This window comes from Zosterops lateralis (assembly GCF_965231275.1).
Source record: "Zosterops lateralis genome assembly, chromosome: W".
Lineage (NCBI taxonomy): Eukaryota > Metazoa > Chordata > Aves > Passeriformes > Zosteropidae > Zosterops > Zosterops lateralis.
The window spans coordinates 9550471-9571818 of NC_139801.1; positions in this window are offsets into that span (position 1 = coordinate 9550471).

The window sequence follows — 21348 nt, forward strand, 5'->3', positions numbered from 1 at the left end:
GGACAGGCTGCTCCAGCCTAGAAGCAAGGGCCCTCTCTCTCCATCAAATTTTCCACTGGACCACAGCCTCCTGCAGGCATCCACCCACTCTGGCATGGGCACCGCCCCCATGGGCTGCAGGCAGATCTCTGCATACCTTGTGGACCCATGGACTGCAGGAGGACAGCCTGCTTCACCATGGTCTTCACCACGGCCTGCAGAGGGATCTCGTCTTCAGCACCTGGAGCCCATCCTCCCCTTCCTTCTCCACTGACCTTGGTGTCGCCATGTTGTTTCCCTCTTATATTCTCACCTCCTCCTCTCTGACTGGAAGCAAAAACTTGTGACTTTGTTTTTATTTTCTTCTTAAATATGTCATCACAGAGGCATTACCAACCTCTCTGTCCCAGTTTTGGCCAGTAGCATGTCCATCTTCAGAGCCATCAGCCACTGGCTCTGCCGGACATGGTGGGAAGCTTCCAGCAGCTTCTCACAAGAGCCATCTTTGTGGCCTCCCTGTTGCCAAAAACCAGGCCATGCCAAACCAATAAAATTGCCATGGTCCATTTGGGAAGTGCCTTTACCCCAGGAGCTATGTCTTCAAATGAGAAGACATTGTGCAATTTTATGACTTGGAGATGGAGAAGCTCTACTAAAAAGTGGCAACAGGATATTTTTTACCTGCAAAGCGAATCAAGTATGTCAACAGAGCTACATTGTCTTTTCCAACAATTGCACTTTGCAAAGAGTTCAGGATCCTCAACATCTCTCTGAACAGCTGTATGCATTATGCCCTTCAAATAGAAATAAAACGATAACACCTAATGTAATCCTTAAATGCTGTATAGACCTAGTTTTATGGCTTGGACAGTGTCCAAAAATAGAAACAAACTTTATGAATGTATGAATAGCAATGATACTCAAATGAACACATCTCCCTTTTCCTATACGAGAAGCTACTGTGATATGGTGAGTTAATGGGACTCCCATTCAAAACTGATCAGTATGGGGAGACCTAATAAGAATTTTGCATCCACATCTCAGTGCTACAATTGGTCAGTTACATCAAGTTCCAGCCACTTGTATGGATGTAGCTCATCAGTATAGAAAATATATAATTCATTTTAACATTACTTTTCCCAAATTACCAAATTGTAGGCAAAACCAAGCCTAGTATAATACCTTGTGAGGAGGAGTAGGAGCTGGAGTAAGCTTTGTAAATTCCATCGATATTGAGGCCATGAATAATAAATTGAGTCATGTTGGAAACCATGTAGGGCAAAATATCCATTTGCAAGCTAAATGGATGCCTATTATATTAAAGTCAAAAAGACAAACAGTTCAATATGATACTGAATTCTGAAAGTTGTTCACTTGGACAGAACAAGAGCAGTTTCAAGCTGATCAAAATATTATACAAGTAATGAATTGGACTGAATGTACATTGCAATTTGCAGTGAGTTGACCTTGGCTGGGTGCCAGGTCCCCACTAAGTTACTCCCCAGTGGGACAGGGAAGAGAAAATAAGATGGATAACAACTTGTAGGTTAAGATCTCTCTAAAGCAAAAAACAAGAAAGGCAAAAGTTTGTGCATGCATAAGTAAAGGAGAAAAATTAATCTCTACTTCCCATCAGTGAGTGATGTTCAGACACTTCCCGGGAAGCAGGGCTTCAGCACATGTAGCTGTTGCTCCAGAAGGCAAACATTGTAGAAAAACAAATGTCCCCCCAGTTCCTCCTCCCTCCCTTAGCTTTTATCTGAGCTGATATCAGATGGTATGGAATATCCCTTTGGTTAATTTGGGTCAGTTGGCCTGGTTGTGTCCCCTCACAGGATCTTGCCCACTCCCAGACCCTTGATGGGAAGGAGGGGAATGTAAGAGACACAGCACTGATGATGTGCCAGAACTGTTCAGCAGTAGCCAAAACACTGGTGTGTGTTGGTTTAGCACAGATGGTGAGGAGCAATTGGTGATTTCTTTTGAACTGACAACTAAAATAGCCAATTGCATGCAGGGATACACCTCTGGGTCAAACAGCCTTAAAAGTTAGAAGGAAGCCTGGGATCTCTCTCTTCCTTCCGCCTTCACAGAAGGTAAGGCAGTCCCGGCCCTCTCCTTTGGAGGGGGCCGGGACTGCCCGGCCTGCCCGGGCCCGGGCCTGGGCCTTCACGGGAGGCCCGCCTGGCCTGGTGACTCCCAGGCCGGGGGAGGGGATGATGTGTACCCGTCCGGTCCCGGCCCGGATCGGTTTTTAGCAGCTGTAAAAGACCCTGTCGCTCCCCCTATGGGGGGGGGGGAAGCTAGCCCGAGGCCTGGCTGTGGGCCTCGGCCCTTTTCCCCAGCAGGGGGAGCAGAGCCTGCAGCCTGCAGCCACTCCAAGCTGGGCCCACCCTGAATGAGACCAAGGGGTGGGAGCAAGGAGCTTTTCATCAGCTGGGCTGCTTTGAGATCTGCTTGCTTGAGTGTTTCCCCATTCCTGCAGCTTTTGAAAATCCTGGCTGCCGCCGGCAGAGATCACATGACCACCGCAGGCCTGGGCAAGCTTTAACTCTTTCCTGCCAGCAGATGGAACTTCCAAAGCACTGACTCTTCCCAGTGAGAGCAGACAAAGTGATTGAGCATAGAGAAGACTTAGCATAACAGTCAGATGGAGAGAGTGAGAAAAGGATTAATTAGAGGAAGGATGAAGGAGTTGCCTGCTGGCTGGACTTTCTTGTTTGAGCTATGGAAATGAACTCTAGGTAGATTGTCCTTTAAATCATGGGAAAATATGCATTTGGGGAGATGATTTGTGGATTTTTGAGCAAAGATGTTTGAGATGGACTGTATGGTCCCATGAGATGCCTGAACAGAGAGAGAGAGAGATGAGAAGCTCCTGCACCAGTGAAAGAAGTGAGAAAATATCTCTGTTCCTTGAGATGAAGAATCCTTTGCCTTGAAGTTGCTTATCTTTAAAAGGTGACATCCCAGATGCCTGAGTTGCACGACCCATAAGCAGCTTCGGCAACTGCTAATGGGAGGAGACCACATGGAAGCAGGTTTCCCCGGGCGGCTGTTTTTGTGAGAGTTCTGACCCACAAGAAAACTGTTCTAGGTTGTCAGTGGGAAAATTCCATGGTAAACAAGAGACTCCTCTGCTGAAGAATTGATAAAAGACTATATTTAAATGGTGAAACTGACTGAATGTCACAGGTTTTGTCTCTATGTTGTTTGTAAGAAAGTGAACACTTGTGGGGAGAGGAAAAAGGTTTTGAGTTTCCTTTTCTTTTCCTTTTTTTCTTTCCTTACTGTGTGTTAATAAACTAACTGTTTACTTTTCAGTTAAACCTTTTTTGCCTTTTTCTCCCAAAATCCTGTCTCCCAGTTGGCAAACAAAATTCAGCAAATGTGAAACCACCACATCAGTACCTTTCCAGCTACCAATGCGAAGCACAGCACTGGGAGGTCTGCTATGGGAAAATGAACTCCAGCTCAGCCAGACCCAATACAATCTCCACCCCTTATTCCATACCATTTGGGTCATATTCAGATCCCACATAATTTATATATCTTCCAACTGTTCCATTCTATTTATTTTTCATTAGTGGAATCCCTTCTTACCCACACATACAACTCTTGGATTTTGAGTCCAAGATTCCCCTAATTAGGTTTTTTTTCCTTTTCAAAGTCCCATGCCAGAGTTAGAAAGAAGGACGGATCTCACAGCTCGGTCTTGAAAGGTGTTTATTAAATTTTTTATCTGAAGGTCCACGCACCACCTAACACCAGGCTTCGCATGCTGAAAGACACTGCTGCCAAGAGCACGAGACCTGGCATCCAAGGTCTCTTAAGGATTTCTAACCCAATTAACTCTTGAAACGTACTATATTTACAATTTTGTACCAATAATTACTGCTAATTCTAGACATGCAATTCTCTACGTCACCTACATTCTACCAATGTCTTTGTGCCACTGTCACAGCAGAAGATGAAGTAGAAGAAGGAGAAGAACTTAAGATACCACCCAAGATTCTCCATCTTGCCTCCACTTCCATTCTAAAAATCCAAAACTACAAATTTTCACCCTGTAACAAACTAAACTACTATCTAATTAAAATTTTTGTTGTTCTCTTTTCATCCATAAGTGTTGGCAGTTTTTCCCATGGGCTAAGGTCAAAGGCAATGCTTTCCTGGGGTCCTGGCAGGGGTTCCGGACCCTCCAGGGCAGTTTGAGGGGTTTTCCCCATGCCCTGGACTCCAACATACAACTTCAACTGCATTCTTAAACCATCTCTATACCAAACACATTTTCATTAACTGCTATCCCCCATCCTTTCAAAGAGAGATGATATTTTCCCATTTCATGGACTTCCTCCATCCCTTCAGATCCATGACTTGGGCTCCATTCCATCAAATAAGTGGTCAGGACAGGAGAAGCAGCATGTTTTACATGTATGAATAACCTGTGTGATTACCTCCATGGTAAGGTCTACTTCTCGATCATGAGCCCATCTGTATGTTGCATCCCTTCCTACAAGTCTTGATGTTTCATGGGCCCATGAGGCTATAAATAGCTCACACTTTCTCTCACAGTCTAAGACTACCTGAGCTATTCCAATATTAGCAGCTTTATCTACCTGTTCATTGTTTTGATGTTCTTCAGTGGCACGACTTTTGGGCACATGAGCATCTACAAGACTGACCTTCAGAGTTATATTTTCTACCTGTGCAGCCATGTCCTGACACAATGCAGCAACCCAGATGGGTTTACCCCTGCTTTGTCATTTGCTCTTCTTCCATTGCTGCAGCCACCCCCATAGGGCATTAGCCACCATCCAGAAGTTGGTATAAAGTATGGGCTGCTTTTCTCGTTCAGCAGTTTCTTGGGCTAGCTGGATGGCTTTCACTTCTGCAAATTTGTTACTTCTACGAACTGGTTTGTCTTGCCTTCCCCTTCAGCAGCTTCAACAATTTGTTGTGTGGCACTCCACACAGCAGCTTTCCACCTCTGATGGTTTCCTATCACACAGCAAGATCCATCAGTAAAAGGAGAAAAACCTCTCGTTTTCCAGCAACTCATTATATGGTGGTGCTTCTTGGGCACAAGTCACCTTCTCAGGCAGTGCTCCAAAATCTCTGCCTTCCAGCCAGTCCATAATCTCTTCCAGGCTTCCTGGGAAATTGGGTTTTCCCATTCAGGCTTGCTGTGCAATCAATGCTACCCACTTACTCCATGTAGCGCTGATTGCATGAGGTATTGAGGGAATGTTTCCTTTGACCATCTAGTGTAGGATGGGCAATCACGGTGCCAAAAGGAGATATGCTTCTGCCCCAACAACTTCTGAGGTGGCTCAAACCTCCTCAGAGGCTGCTAGTGTCCTTTTTACACTTGTAATATAGTGGGCTTCAGATCCTCAATTACTCCAGCTCCAACACCCTAAAGGTTGACCTCAGGATTCTCCTGAGGTCCTTTGCCAGAGGCTTCAGGTAAGACCCTGCTCCCCAGCTGCAGTGTAGAGTATATTTTGTATGGTTGGTCCTGTCCTAACAGGCCCAGGACCTACTACATGAGTGATTTCCTGTTTGATCTGCTCAAAGGCCTGTTGTTGCTCAAAGGCCCCACTTGAAATGGTTCTTTTTTCCAGGTAACTTCATAGAGGGGTGTCGCCCCTGATTTTCTTGCTTTCAAGTGTTTGAATCTTTGCAGCCTGATTATCAAACTGCTTGATGTGAACTATATGTATTTTTAGAAATTATCTGTATGTTTTGCATAGTTCTTCTCTGAGAGGAGAACTTGATTGAAAGTAAGAGTGACCAATCAGGTCATGAGGTTGTAACCTCCTTGGGCCAATCCTGGCCCTCTGTAAAAAGTGTATATAAGATAATTGGAGTCAGAGAAATAAAGAGCCTTCCATGTTTGACCCTGCTGCTTGCCTGCTTGTCCTCTGTGAGGATCCACACCCACGTCGCAACGTGTTACGACTCGAAGTGAAGGGGTAACAACTGGTGACCTCCGACTGAGTGAGGAATTGCAGCAGGATCACATCTGGTGATCTCGTGTCTAAACTGCACTTTGGGTGGACCTCTGTGCCCAGTGAGAGACTGCAGCTGCTCTGCATGAGGTAAAAGTGGTAAGAGAGATGGTGATCTCTAACCCCTCCTCAGATGATGAGACCCTCATGTTGGACCTTTGGCTTGAGGTCTTACGGAGGGAAGAAGCCTCCTTTCCTGGAGATGCTCTCCAGAAATTATTCTATTATGCTAGAACTCATGGGGTTTTTTGCAGCCTTCAAAAAGTTTTTTCTACAGCAGAGTGGAAGTCTCTGGCTGACCATTTGATCCAGGTTTTCTTTGCAGATCGCAGTGTGAAGCTTTTGGAACTCATAGCAACCTGGAACAGGCTGGAGAAGGTGCTGCATAAATTGCAGCCTTCCAGTTTTGAGGACAGCCCCAGCCTCATTGGGCTGGATGCCAAGGGAGATGGCAGAGTCATTCCTCCTGTTCCTGCCCCGCGGAGACGGGCAGGACCGCCAACCCTCCTCCCTCGCAGGCGCAGTGCGGAAAGCCTGCCTGCACTCAGTGTAACTGCTGAGGTGGGCACGGAGTCTGCAAAGCAGACCCCTCCAGCACCCAGGCCACGTCCACGTCAGCAATGGAGTGTGGGAGAATTCGGGGCCAGCAAGAGCCCCACGCGACTGGCGGGATTGGCCCCCCCAAGTCCCGAGCCACAGAAGCAGTGGCGGAAATTCAGGGCTTGCGAAAGCCTCACGGGACCAAAGCCATTGGCCTCCCCGAGACCCGTGCCGCAGAAGCAGCAGGGGAGGCGAAAGACTGCCCTCCCCACTTCCCCCCCCGTGCTTTCCTGATGTTGGAAGCGCCGAGAGCCCTCTTGGATCGGGGGGGTGGGGTGGTTTTCACGGACTGTCCGCATTGTGGAATTTTGACAAGATATTCCGTGCAGCAGGACGACGTGGGGTTGCGCCGCTCCGGGGCATCAGGCGGAGCAGCCCTTGACCCTTGCAGCGGGGACTTGCAGCGGATGCGCAGCTCCGTGCAGTTTGGCGAGAAGGCAAGTGCCCTGAGGAAGCGGCGAGGGGGGGGCCCACCAAGCCCGCGCCGGGGGGCGGAGCGGCCCCAGAGGGCGGTGGAGCCAGCCCGGGGCAGGCAATGCAGCCTGTCCATTCCGCGCGGGGGGGCGCGGCCCCGGAGTGAGAGAAATACCCGCCGCAGCGGCCAGCTCAGCCTGCAAGAAGGGGCGGGGTGGCCCTGCGGCGGGCAGCGCAGCCGACTGGTGTTGGAGTCCCCGCAGCCCCGGTGCTGCTGAGGAATGCGGAGCCAGGGCACTCCTCCGGCCCCCCTCCTCCCTGTGCCGATCGTGGCACTTCCTCCATGATTTCTTCTCCCCCCGAATCGCCCACGCCTGTGGGGCCAGCGTTTGGCAAGTGATACACGCCTCTCCCAGCACTATGATCCCCCCCTGCGTGGGACCGGGGCAGCAGGGCGAGCACAGCAGCCGCTGGTCCAAAAGCAGCGCTGAGGGACACGCCCCCGGTGACGCGATCTCCCCCTGTGCCGAGCCAGGGCAGCATGGCGGGGGCAGATGCTGCCGATCCAGAGGCAGCTGCCGCCAATCTGAAGGCGGCTGCTGGCTGTGCGGTGTTCATTTTAAAGGGACAGCGTGTCGCAGCCGGTGACAGGCAGGTGTTCACCCGCTGCAAAGGGTCCCGGGGTGCCAGGTCCCCCTCAGTTTCGGATGATGTCCCAACTGAAGCTGATGTTGTGGGCGGCCGTGGGTCAGCACAACGCCCCCTGCAGGGCAGAGATGAATTCCCCAGCTCTGCAGGTGCAGTGAGACGTTCTCACCCCTGTCCCTGTGGAGCACATAGGACAGCATTCAGAGGCCAGCAAGACTAATGCTCAGGCCAGCAAGAAACAAGGAAAGAGAGTGCAAAGAGAGATCACTCCTTTGTTTCTTTGTGGAAGGTGTGGACGGCCAGGTCACATGGCAAATGTTTGCAAGGCAATCCATGTGAATGGCCAGCCTCTGTCAAACGGGCAGTGGGGCGCAAAGAGAAAGCGTGCTCAGATACAACGGTCTTCCCAGTCCCCAAAGCCGATGGAGGTCTTTTGGGAAAGTTCAGTCCCACACCCACCTCTCCCTGTCAGAGAACCTGAAGGGACCAGAATTGTTTAATTTGTGTTTTAGTCTTCTGTTCACAGGAAAAAGAGTCAGTGGTGAGAAGGCAGTTGCTCTGAAGTTACGGAGCTGCCTCGATTTCACTGGACTGTTGCTCTGATCAGAGACTGTCCTGGAACGATTTGGAACAGACATTGTGATTTTCTCCTTTGCTGCTTGGCAGTTCGAGTGGACTGCCTTTCAAGATGCATTCGTCGCCCTTTGTGACTGAGTTTGGGAGCTGTTGGACCAGGATCATCTGGAACCTTCAACCAGTCCTGGGAAGTTCCTGTGTTCTGCATTGAAACAGAACTCTGGGAAATGGAGATTTTTATAAGACCTCCAAAAAGCCAATCCTCGATTGTGAATCTGAATGATTGTTTTCTTGTGATTCATTTGTATCCTGCAGGTATCATTGGCTGATGAATGTCCAATTCCTTGCACATTCTGGACTGGGTTGTTTTGCCCCCTCTGCCACAAGGAAGCAAAAATATTGTTTGAAAAAACAAGCAAACAAACAAAACAAAACAAAATATATTTTTTTGAGCTAATTGCTCGATTTCAACTGCAAAAGATGGCAATCATTTTGTATGAGCTCATTGCTCGATTGATAAATGCAGGCAACAATGCTTGCGAATTTGATGGGTGCAGATTTTTTGCAAATTCATACTCTCAGTATTGTGGGAGGAATTTGAATGGAGCTTTGCAAGCAGTGTTTCTCTGCCAAATGCTCTGGAGCCATGAGCCATTGTGAGTGGCAAAAATCCTTTGGATTTTTTTTTGCGGCCCAAAAATAGTCAGAATTTAGTGCAAGAACCCACTGTCTTTACAGATGATTTGTGGAGGACAAGGTAGGCCATTGTTGCTTGGAAGGATGGTTTTGAGGGGCAAATTTTGGAAGCCTCTGAGGATGAGCAGCCCATTTGGGTTGAAGATTGGGGCTGCTGTCATGGCATTTCCAAATGTTTTCCCAGGAACCATTTCATTTTGTCACAGATTCCATTTCTGTGGCTGACATGGCACACAGATGGGTTGTTCAATTTTGAAGGGAGTCAGCAATGTTGTTTTGTTCCATTTGCTGAGGAACCTGTGTTGTGCCACAGAGGCCTGGTTCTTCAAAACAAAAATGGGGAATGCAGGGTGAAACCCCACAAATTTAATTGGCAAAGGCTTTGCATGCCATCAAGCACCTTACAGATGCCACAGAATTTCACTAACCCTGCCATGTGAAAAGCAAGAAACTGTGTCTGAATGAAGGTCAACAGTGGAGGAACCACTGAGAGATCACTCTGATGTCAATGACACAGGTGATCACTCTGATGGTCCTCCCATGGGGACAGAAATTGAACTATGTTCATTTTCTTTTTTCCTTTTTTCTTTTTTTTTAATGGTAAAAGGGTGAAATGTCACCCCTGATTTTCTTGCTTTCAAGTGTTTGCATCTTTGCAGCCTGATTCTCACACTGCTTGATGTAAACTATATTTATTTTTAGAAATTATCTGTATGTTTTGCATAGTTCTTCTCTGAGAGGAGAACTTGATTGAAAGTAAGAGTGACCAATCAGGTCATGAGGTTGTAACCTCCTTGGGCCAATCCTGGCCCTCTGTAAAAAGTGTATATAAGGATGGAGTCAGAAAAATAAAGGAGCTTTCCATGTTTGACATTGCTGCTGCCTGCTTGTCCTCTGTGAGGGTCCACACCCACGTTGCAACATGTTACCCCTCTAAGTGAGGAGTGACAGAGGGGAATCACAAGCTGACAATAACATGGAATGTGCATTCTCCAGAACCCCACAAGGCCTAGAAAAGCTTGTGTTTCCTTCTCATTAGTTGGTGGAGACATAGTTGCTAGTTTGTTAACTACCTCCATTGGTACATGACAGTGTCCATGCTGCCATTTTATTCCCAAGAACTGAATCTTCTGTGCAGGTTCCTTTACCTTACTTTGTTTTATGGCAAGACCAGCTTTCTGAAGAATCTGGATTATTTTCTTTCCTTTCTCAAAGACTTCTTTTGCTGTATTGCCCCACACAATGTTATGATACTGAAATTGGCTGGATAGAAACCTTCTAACACATTTTTGAGTATTAGAAAGCAGGTGTTCTTTATTGCAGTGCTCTTGTCACTCAGAGGATCCTTCCTCTAATTGAGTGTCATGCGTGTTCGGTAAACAGAGTTTTTATCATACTGTCCTGGTTTAGGGCAAATTTGGGAGGAAATCTCCAAATGGGGTTCTTCTAAAGAGGAAACCCAAACGGCTCCTCCCTCCAGCCAGTCCGGGAAAAGAACTTCCTCAGAGAAAAGTGGAAAAAATATTTATTTAACAAACAAAATACCCGCAAGCATAAGGAATGAATAATATGAAACAATAAAACCTCTTGCTGCTCCGAAGAGAGATGGCAAAACTGCGAGAAGTCCTTGCCATGAGTTAGCTCAGTTGTCTCAGTCTCTTATCAGTCCCAGTCCCTTCAGCGCTGGAAAATGCCGAGGTCCAGGCCCTGGTGGGCCGCAGGTGCCAGCTCCTGGTGCTCCTCTGGGTTTTTCAGTCCAGAGCAGATTTAAACAGTCCCAAGAAAAAGGAAAAAAAAACAGTCCAGGAAACTTCTTTGCCTCATCTAGCTAAACTAACTAGAAGCAAAAAAAATCCCTCTGTCTGGCCACTGTCCATGCATCCAACGAACAACACCATCCCGAGGAAGAAGAAAATGCAGAGGAGTGAAGGCTGTTTTTCAAAACAAACTGTGCACTCCTTCTTTCCCTGCTTCACTCCCAGAACCAGTGTTAAAGATACAGAACGCAACATACAGCACACACAGAACAGACGATTGGGGATACAAGCATCATAGTCACCCTAGGACACATACACACTGATTACATATTCATTAGCTATCCCCACTTCCTTGACTTTATTTTACATAGACACACCCCTTATTGGAAATCTGTGTATGGTCCTTTGGGGTCTGTCTTCAAAGTCTGCTGTCCTTTTAGGTGGCTGTTCCTTCACCCCTGCATTTGAATAAGCTCAATATCATTGTTTTGCATAACTTCTGCTTTGTTAGCCTTGAAGAGCTGATCTGGCATTCTGCATGACTTCTGTTTGCCTAACATCCTTTATCTATTTCTTCAAGGCTGTGCTGTTGTGTTCTACTGTCCTTGATAAGAGTAAAATGTTCTGGTTTACTGTCCTTATCAATATCATCAATATCTTGCAGGTGTTCCGGAGCTCCACCCTGTTCCAGTGCAGTTTGGATCAGTCCACGGTACCATGGTCAGGCTGTGTTTCCACCCCTGGGGCAGTCAGTTCCAGCTGTACCGGACACCCCTCCAAGTGAAAGCAAACTGTGGTCTGCACTCTGATGCCAGAGGGATTGAGAAAAATGCATTAGCAATATCAATTATGGCACCATTTTGACTCCATCTCATATTGAAGTTCCAACATGTCTGGTACGGTAGCACTGAGAGGTGATGTGACTGCATTCAGACCATGATATATAGGGAATGAAACAGAGAGTATAATGGAACTGATGAAGGAGCTTGGTATCTTAGGCCTGGTTGAGCAGAAACCGTGGGAGAGAGACACAGATAAAGGTTCCCTGGCGTAGAAGTGACCAAGAAACTTGTTGTGAAACTTTGTAATGATTACCAAGTAGCTGATGTCATAAAAAATGTATAACCAATGAGAATTGCTACCAAAAATAGAACCCTATATAAGTGTCATACAAGAAAAACCCTATATAAACATCTTGTATGCCCAATAAATTTGGCTTCTGATCAGAACTTGGAATGTCCCCATCTCTCAGTTGCTGATAACAATAGCCTACCATCAGCCTCCATGCCGCGGCCGAAGGTGAGGAAGCGAGACACATCAATATGATGAGTAGCTAATGCTCCGTTTATTGTTGCGTCCGTGCGGACTTTTATACAGTTTTTTGCTTCTGTCCACGCGATCACGCATTTTCCTATTTGCTATAAACATTTTGCACGAGGCAAGCATGCATAAAGCTCTACTATTGATTGGTTGGCATTCACCTAGCAAGGTTTCCTGTTTGCGGGTTTTTTTTTGATGCTGCTTAGATGCTACCTCCATATGTCTTTTCTCAACTCCTGCTTAACTTTGCATAACTGTTATCTAGCTAGCAGTTTCAAGGTTACTGTGTCCTTTATATCTTTCTGTAAGCATTATTAATTGGGCTTAGATGCTACCTCCATGTGTCTTTTCTCAGCTCCTGCTTAACTTAGCAGTTTCAAGGTTACTGTGCCTTTTATATCTTTCTGTAAGCATTGTTAACTGTTAAAGCCCCAACATCTCCCCCTCTTTTTTCGAATAAGGCTTGGGTCATTGCTTGCATGCGAGCCATAAAACATCGTAAAATGCAAGGCCCAAATAACAGTATGGCAAAAACAACCACAAGTACCAAAAATGCCCCCTTTGCAAGTGACACAAGCCAAGGGGAAAACCCAAAAGAGGCCAGCCAATTTGTGAAAGGGTCTGAGGTCACCTGTAATTTATGCATGTTATCCCTCAGTTGAGCAAGCTGTCGGTGAATAGAGTTGGAGTGATCTGATAGATTCATACAACACATCCCTTCAAACTCCTCACAACCATGGCCTTGTGCCAATAATAAAAAATCAATCGCGGCGCGGTTCTGAAGAACTACGTGTCTGACCCCTTCAACATCAAGCGTTAAGTCGGCAAGAATATTGGAGGTGATATTGATCTGTTTGCCTGTCCAGCAGGCTAAGCGTCTCAATTGTGTCAACGCTTGGGAAGAAGCCACCCCAGGGGCAAAAATACTAGCGAGGATTACTTCGGGGGGATCCCACAGTTCCATGGTGTCCTTGCAGTCAGGGCCTAATTGCGACACGGCCCGCCTATGGCGAGTCCGATTATGATTCGCTGTGATGACAGCGGTGATATTAGGGGCAAACATTGTAATCCTGCCCAAGTAACAGGGTCCCCCGCTAGCATTTGCTGGGATACCTCGCCAGGCTCTATCACCACAAATCAGAAATATCCCTTCTGGGAGTGCGACTGTAAGGTTACGGGGGTTGTAAATATGTGCTGTGCCATTACAATAAAGAGAATAATTGTAAAATCGTACTGGAGAAAGGTTACTGCCATTGCCATGAAATTTAAAGCAAGAATCATTGGTGGCGACTGAGCCTAGCAATCTTAATTCCTGTAACGAGGACACGTTTTTCGGCCTAATATTAGCATTATGGTATATTTTTGTATGGTTAACGACTGGCACTCCTATTAGACAAGTTCTAAAAGGATCGGAAGGGGTAGCTAATGATAGGCAAAAGCTCTCTTGGCCAGTTTTGTTGGCCCAGGTGACCCACATGTTCTGCCTGTCATCTATGTTCAATAGCTCTGTGCAAGCAACAGCCTCAATACTTATTCCCATGAGCAAAAGCAAAATTAAGCTGCTCCTATTTTTTCCAATAATGTTTCCAATAATTGCCATGATGTTGGCACAATGTCATATACCGCGTGCTAATAACCTTAGTTCTCTTAAACACTATTATATTGCTGCAAAACCAAGCTAAGCAATAAGCGCACTCTGCTAAAGCTCGCTCTTCTCTACTTTCAAAAAGCTCCAGCAACTGATTGTCAGTAGCGTCGGGAAGGGAAACCCACTCCCGCAATGCCACAAACACGTTTCTTGCGGTTAAAGCGCGCTGACACTCAATACAGCCATACAAATTAGCAATGCTGCGTCCCTGCACTATTCTCCTACAGCCTCCACATTCCACAGTTACTGCATCACACAAATATCCAGCGTGGCCACAGCACAACTGAGTTACGGCCCGTCTACGCCTGCTCTTCTGTTGTTCCCAAAGACGAATGACCCGAGTTATGTCAACTGCGTGAGGGGAATCACAGTTCAAGGTGTTTGGCGGTAGGTTGAGCAGAGTCTCAAGGGCTTGACATAATAGGCCTAATCTTTGGCGTGCTCGGAGTTGCTGTCGGTGTGTCCGCTGGGTTTCGTCGCTGGAAGCCAGGGCCGCACCCACTTTGCTGGCAACCACCTCGGGCGCGATTCTCCTGTAACGACACAAGCATACCCTCTTCCCCAGGTAAGCAGTTTACTACCTTGTCCCGCCCATGCCCCCTGGTGCGGATCCCAGGTGTCCACTAATACTTCCCACTGAGTCAAGTCATTAGGGTTGACCTTAAAATGATTTTGTATTGGTGTGTCATTTTCTTCCCCAACGGGATTTTTCCAATTTAAAACATAGCATGCCTTCATTACAGCGTTATAGGGGGATAGCTCCCCCTCCTTTTTCAAAACAGCGGCAAGACGCTTAATATCCTGATGACGCCGCTCGATAATCGCTTGTCCGGTACTGTTATAAGGAATGCCAGTTTTATGCTGAATGCCCCATGCATCCATAAACCGTTTACATGCTTGACTAGTGTAGGCTGGGCCGTTATCTGTCTTAATGACAGCTGGCACTCCCAATGCCGCAAACGCGGCAAGCCAGTGCTGCTTAACAGCAACAAATGCAGTAGAGGTTGCAGGTGTGGCCCAAACCGCATGACTGCATGTGTCCACTGAAACGTGCAGGTGGCGTAGCCGGCCGAAAGAGGGGAGCTCAGTGGTGTCACACTGCCATATACCTCGAGGTTGTAGGCCACGAGGGTTAGTGCCAGAGGCTTGTATTGGGCTAATGCGAGCACAGTCAGGGCAGGCAGCAACGACTGCCCGGGCCTCTGCCCGAGAGAGGCCAAACTCCTTTTGTAAAGCACGGGCAGATTGATGGAAAAACTTATGAGAGGAAAGTGCAGTATCTGTAGGTGTCTTGGCATCAGCCGTATGAGAAAAGGCTGAAACTGCCTGGTCTATTACAGCATTGCCTTTTGTTAAAATGCCCGGTAAAGTGGTATGGCTCTTAATGTGTGTACACCAAAGGGGGTGTTGCCTGTGCTCCAGAAGGGCTAATATTTTAATTAGCAAACTTTTTATAGCCATATTGCCCACATGCCCTATGATAGCTTGGTCCAGTCGGTTCACCAGGCCGGCTGCATAGTTAGAATCTGTGATCAAGTTTATGGGAGCAGAGTCAAACGTTGTCATAGCAAGGGCGACTGCTTGCAGCTCCAACACTTGAACTGAGGTATTGTTTTGCTGCAGTATTATAGTCTCCCAGTGACCATCTTGTAACCAGGCACATCCATATTTGCCTGTACGTCCACTGGCGTCTGTAAATATCGTGAGTCCTTCGACAAGAGGATGATCTACCACCTTAGGGCGCTCAACAACCGTCAGGCTTGTTTTGAACAAGGGATGCGATGGGTAGTGCACAGAAAGCTGTATTCCGGCGGTAGCCAAGGCAAACACAAGTGCCAACAATGGTGTAAAAGAAAAATCCCGGGTGATTTCAGCATTTGTTACCACCCCCTTCCATCTTTTAGTGATGTCAAAGTTAGGGTCTCGAGGAGGGTCCATTGCGGCTGCACCCCCAGACCTCCGAGGGGTTGGTTCAGTATAATGACGGTCCCTCACGTCCGGATCTTTTCCCAGCACTCGCAGTTGCTGCCGCATCGTTTCGATCCTCACCCTTTCCGCTTGTGTCAGCCCTTGCCCTGGCCCATAAGTCTCCCGGAGATGGTCATTCAATTCTTCCACCCCCATCTCACCATCGGCTGCGTAGTCAATTAAGTTCAACCTTTGCGACTTAGTAAGCATTTTTGGCTCGTCTGGTGGTTGCTCAGGATGGGAACCACTCGCATCCTGGCGATCGAGCTGCTTCTCAATATTCTCCAGACCCTCCTTTAGAGCCTGAGCAGCACGTTGGTATGCGAGCGCTCTAGTAGGCTTTGATGCCCCCCCATCAATCCTTTTCATTTCTGACAATATCTTTTCCATTACATTCCTCTGAGCCTCTAACAAACGCCCTAACCCTGGGGATTCTGGGGATTCCTTGGGCAGTGGTACCTTAGCTGGTTCAATGTCCATGGGCATCGGAGGCACGCTGTCCTGTTGCCCCTGTGCTGCCGGTGGATCTTTTGGGGGCTCTGGAATCCAGGGTGGTATGATGTCATCAAATGCACCTTTGAATCCTGCAGGGGCTGCCATAGGGGGCATCGGAGGCGCAAAGTCCCCTCACTCATCAAGGTATCCCTTCTCCTGCTCTTCTTTTCTCTCTGCATCAACTAACGTCTCCTTCTCCTCTCGGCTTAAACTACTTTCAGGTCCTTCAGCAATAGCCAACTGTAATGCCTTTGCTACCTCTGCATCAGCATGCACTTGCTCAATAACCATCCGCACTTCTCTGTACGTTTTTGCCAGCTGCTTACTATCTTTGGCCCCTATCTGCACATACTCCCACAGTTCTCTCCCTACTTTCTGCCAAGCCGTCAAGTCAAATATTTGCCCAGTAGAGTCCAACAGCCCCCGACGCCGGCACCAAAACAACAAGTCCACCAGATCGCTTCGATCAATTTTTTTCCCAGTCGTCGTAGCGACTTTTAATAGACCGTCTACGGTCGCCTTTTCCAACGCCGTCATAGCAGCATTCCCCATCCCGATCCAGACCGCAGTCTGCCTGACTCACCGGTCAGCCGTGGCCACAGTAATTCTTTTCTTATGATTCTCCTGCCTCAGCCGGGCAGCCGGGATGGTTCACCTTCTCTTTCGTCCGCCTGGTTCCGACTCCTATCCTTGTGTCAGGATCACGTCGGAGGTCGCCAGATGCCGCGGCCGAAGGTGAGGAAGCGAGACACATCAATATGATGAGTAGCTAATGCTCCGTTTATTGTTGCGTCCGTGCGGACTTTTATACAGTTTTTTGCTTCTGTCCACGCGATCACGCATTTTCCTATTTGCTATAAACATTTTGCACGAGGCAAGCATGCATAAAGCTCTACTATTGATTGGTTGGCATTCACCTAGCAAGGTTTCCTGTTTGCGGGTTTTTTTTTGATGCTGCTTAGATGCTACCTCCATATGTCTTTTCTCAACTCCTGCTTAACTTTGCATAACTGTTATCTAGCTAGCAGTTTCAAGGTTACTGTGTCCTTTATATCTTTCTGTAAGCATTATTAATTGGGCTTAGATGCTACCTCCATGTGTCTTTTCTCAGCTCCTGCTTAACTTAGCAGTTTCAAGGTTACTGTGCCTTTTATATCTTTCTGTAAGCATTGTTAACTGTTAAAGCCCCAACACCTCCATTCCCCATTAGACTGTCACACTGGCCATATGGGACTGTTAAAGGATGAGCGGGTCCTGCTGATCACTCCTTGGCTCTCCAGTCAATGAATTATTTCATGGATGGGAGTTAGAGTCTTGATTGGTGCGATATTGCTGCTGGTGCACTGTCATGGCAGCAATTGGCACTTGCTGGTCTTCAACTTGCAGCAATCCCACAATGAAGGGATCTTCTAAGACACCAGGCAGGGTGGATAACTGAACTGATCTCTGTATTCACAGTGGCTACACCAAAAGCCCATCAAAACCCCTTTGGATCCTTGAAATACCCTCTCCTGAGGTAATTAATGCCAAGGATCCAAGGGGCCTCTGGGCCAGTCACAATGGGATGCTTTCCCTACTTCTCACCTGTTAAACTCACCTTGGCCTCTAATATATTGTCTTGGTTTGAGACAATTTAAATGAGAAGACTCTGGAAAGAGTTGTCTCCCTTTAAGGGTTCAAACAATCCTGTCCTGGGTTGCAGTGTAGGATGTACTCAAAGTATTTATTCTATCACCATCTTCATGAACTTTTCAAACCAGGTGGGGCAGTGTTTTCCCAAGCCCCTGCCTTTGGGGTGTCTTCTGCTAATGGCCCATCAACGCCTGGCCCATGAGTCACAGGTAACTCCCTCCAGGAGTTATCTCTGTTAATGGGCCATCAAGGAACCACTTCACACTCCTCATCCCATTGTGAGATGCTCTGCCCAGGGGGAGGAGACAAGCAGTCTCACCTGGATATAAGCTGGTATGTGGGATGGTGCAAGCAGCCCTGACCCACTGGATTCCCAGAGGAGCAGAGCTACCAGACCTTTCTACAGGATCACTGCTTCAGGAAGACCATCTCACCTGGACTGCTTCCACTATCCTGCTCAGGTTGTATTCTGACTCTGTCAGTGGTCCTTTGTGTTATTGCATTTATTTTATTTTTTACCTTTTTACCTTTTTTCTTATTAAATTATATTTCTGACTTGGAGCCTCACACTCGTTTTGCTTTCAAACCACAAGAGTTTTTGGTGCCCAACGTGGGGCAGAGGCACTGAGAAAAGTCAGAACTACAGTTTTGTATTGAAGAAGACGCCTGTTTGCTATGATGCTCAACATGCTTACATGTGTCTTATACCTATCTCTCTATATTTTTCCACACATGGGGCACTATCTGCCGGTCTTAATGCTCCTGCATAGACCAGGGTATGGTACTAAAATTGCCTTATTAGTCTATTATGTCCATTGCTTGATAAACTCCGAGGCAATGAACAGCATTCAGAATATATACCCAGTTTTAGATTCGTGTCCTGGTCTAGGATGCTACATCTAGGGCCTCAACAATCTCACTCAGCCCCTGTGGGGAGGAGTAAAGAATGATTTTTTCCAGCTTTTCAGGCATAACACAGCAGTTTTTGAAAATATTGAGTACCCCCTGGATGCCAAGGACAGTATTATGTTATTGTTAGTCCTGCTTTGTCTTCTCTGCACAGCCCTTTGTTTTTTCTGCACCATGCTTAGGATCAAAACACTACCTGGTGTGATACAGCGTGTTCTTAAGGAAATGGAAGAGGGAAAGAGAAGCAAAACAACATCATCAGCATCTACACAGACTGTCACAGAGGGGAAAGGAACCAAAGGTACTGCCAGCATCTCCACACAAACCGTCACTGAACTGGAACAACCTAAACCAGTAGCAGTTGCCACCACTCAGAAAAAGAAGTCAAGGAGCAAATCAGTCCGTGTAGTGACTGACGAGGATGCAGCAGGACCTTCGCAGCCAGCAGAGGAGACAGAGATAGAGATTATTACTCGCTCTCTATCCCTGGGTGAGTTGCGTGACCTGCGAAGGGAATTCACCTGCCAGACCAATGAGTCCATCCTGACCTGGCTGCTCCGCATCTGGGACGCTGCAGCCAATGACACCATTCTGGATGGAATTGAGGCCAGGCAACTGGGATCGCTGTCCCGGGATGTGGTCATTGACCAGGGGATTGGGAAAACCCAAGAACCTCTCAGCCTCTGGGAGTGACTGCTAACAAGTGTGAAAGACAGATACCTTTGTAAAGAAGACCTCCAAGTGCACCAAGGCAAATGGAGCACAATAGAGCAAGGTATCCAATGTCTGAGGGAATTGGCTGTGCTGGAGATCATTTTTTCAGAAAACGAGAGATTTCCTAAAAACCCAGATGATGTCCAGTGCACATCACGGATGTGGCTGAGACTTGCACGGCTTGGACCAGAGATGCATTCACGTTACCTGGTAACACTGCAATGGAGGGAAGGTGAGGACAAGGTGGGTGTCTTGGCTAATAAATTAAGAATTTACGAGGACACTGTCACCGCCCCAGTTCGTATCCGTGTCTCATTTGTGGAAACACGACTGGCTGAGCAAGTCCGGAGCCTGATTGAAGAAGGCCATCAGAAACTGAAAAAAGAACTTAAGGAAGAAATTTATAATATTTCACCAGAGCCGACAAGAGTCTCTGCCATTAGGAGCAGGCGTCCCCCAGCCAGGGAGAGAGGATACATACCACGAGGTAACCTCTGGTCTTTTCTTCGAGAGCATGGAGAAGACATGAAGAAGTGGGATGGAAAACCCACCTCCTCCTTAGCAGCCCGGGTATGTGAACTGAAAAGAGGAACACTTACCACAAGAAGCCCATCTAGAATCAAGGCTGCCCCAGTCTCTCAGAACTCCAGACGGTACAGGAATGATGATATGACTGATCCTCTTGAAGGGACCTGTCCTCGGTTGACAGTGCTTCCTATCCCATATCGTGGACTACCTTGTTATGTCTAACAGCTGTCCCTGTTTTCCTGTTGGCTGGGCGGGCACGAGCTGCCCCCCCCCTTTCTCTCTTAGCTCTGCTGCTGCTCTGGGCTAGCTCGCTGTGCTTTTCGCTTGCCGCTTTCTCCCTTTTTTTTTCCTTTACGCTGCTCATCTTTGCTGTTTCCATTTTTTTCGTTCCCTTTCTTTCCCTTATTCCCTCCTCCCCTCCCCCTTTAAGATTTTGGACAGGCACCGGACCTGACCTGACCGGAGGAATCCGAGGTTCTCCGGGGCCCGTGAAAGAAGCTCTGCGCCCTCCCCCTCACAGTAAACTGAGCTTTTTTTTTTCTTTTTTTTTTTCCCTTGCGTCGGGGGGTGTTTATTCATTTGTTAATAAACCGTTTTTTTCCACTTTGTTCGAGAAATTCCTTCCCAAACCCAGGGCTGGGGGAGGGGTGGTAGATTAGGGGAGTCCTTTGGAGGTTCTTCCCTAATTCAACCTAAACCAGGACAGGACCTCAGAAACATACGTACAGGAGGAGAACAATGTATGCCATGACCAGGAATAGGGGGGCCCTGCCTCTAGCCAGGAAGAAGAAAGGGATAATTGGATCTACTGGACTGTGTGGATCCGATGGCCTGGCACATCTGACCCACAAGAATATACGGCGTTGGTTGACACTGGGGCCTAGTGTACCATGATGCCATCAAGGTATGTAGGAACAGAATCCATCTCTATTTCTGGGGTGACAGGAGGGTCCCAGGAACTGACTGTATTAGAGGCTGAAGTGAGTTTAACTGGGAACGAGTGGCAAAAACACCCCATTGCAACTGGTCCAGAGGCCCCATGCATTCTCGGCATAGACTATCTCAGGAATGAATATTTCAAAGATCCGAAGGGATATCGCTGGGCTTTTGGGATAGTCGCAGTTGAGAAAGAAAACATCAGACAGTTGAATACTTTGCCTGGTCTCTCAGATGACCCCTCTGCTGTGGGACTGCTCAGAGTCGAAGAACAACAGGTACCAACTGCCACAACAAGAGTACACCGCCGCCAATACCGCACTGACAGAGACTCTGTGATTCCCATACATGAGATGATCCGTAAACTGGAGAGCCAAGGGGTGGTCAGTAAGGCTCATTCACCTTTCAACAGCCCAATATGGCCTGTGCGTAAGTCCAGTGGAGAATGGAGACTGACGGTGGATTACCGTGCTCTGAATGAAGTCACGCCAGCACTGAGTGCTGCCGTACCAGA